This window comes from Wasmannia auropunctata, unplaced genomic scaffold (genome assembly GCF_000956235.1).
Source record: "Wasmannia auropunctata unplaced genomic scaffold, wasmannia.A_1.0 LD336103.1, whole genome shotgun sequence".
NCBI lineage: Eukaryota > Metazoa > Arthropoda > Insecta > Hymenoptera > Formicidae > Wasmannia > Wasmannia auropunctata.
The window spans coordinates 1,713,265-1,714,247 of record NW_012026787.1 but is presented as its reverse complement, the minus strand read 5'-3'; positions in this window follow the sequence as shown (position 1 = coordinate 1,714,247).

Sequence of the window (983 nt, the reverse complement as noted above, 5' to 3'; positions counted from 1 at the left end):
TTCAGACGTGTGCTCTTCCGATCTAACTATGTTTACAATGCTCATATATACGTGCACAAGAGAGGGTTACTACGTTTAACATTTCAATTATTATTAAATCAAAAGATCTAGCGCTATGGAGGTATAGGATACTAATAATTATATTAATATTATATACATATATATATATATGTGTGTGTGTGTTTATTTGTTCTTACATATTAAAATAATGAAACGGGGCGCGAACATGAGAGCAAGTCTAAAATATCATTAACATTTTCTGATAATGTTAGTTTAACATTTTCGCAACTTAATCGTTCCTTATTTATACAAATGCATACTTTACTATTATATTTATTCCTCTACAAACTCCTCCAGCCTTGCGATAGAAGGGGGGAAGAAATTGTAAAAGAAAAGTACGGGTACCAAATAGGGGAAGGGGGAGCGGTACAAATAGACCGGAATATTGTCGGTGGAATCTAGGAAACTGACCGTGGTACGGATTTCCTCTAGGCAAAAATCATCCGGACCTATGGTGTAGGTTCCGGGTTTCAGCAGGGAATATAGTTGAGGAAATTGACGGATAATCGACTCTAGCGAGTCGTGTTCCCCGTAGGGATAGTACAAGCGGGGACGAGGAGGGGGGATTTCCTCGAGAAACTCGACGCTTCCCGTGGAACTTACAGGAGAAGAAGGGCGTAAGTCCCTCTCCAAGTCTATGGTCTCAATGGAGGTTGCGGGGGAGGGAGCGCGAGGCTCCTCTGGGGAAAGAGGTACTGGAGAATAGGAGACTGACGAAAAGAAAAATGTCGGTGAGGGAGTTCGCGCAGGTGTATCTGGGAAAATTCGGTAGGTGAGGTCGGAGGATGCAGACGGAGGACGAGAAGGAATGTCCTTCTCGGGAGATGGAGGAGGAGAGTTAGCCGGAGGAGCGGCTGGTGACGCTGAGTCAGCAGGCTTCTGGTTGTCCGGTTTCTCGGTCGAGTCCTCCAAGGAGTTTAACC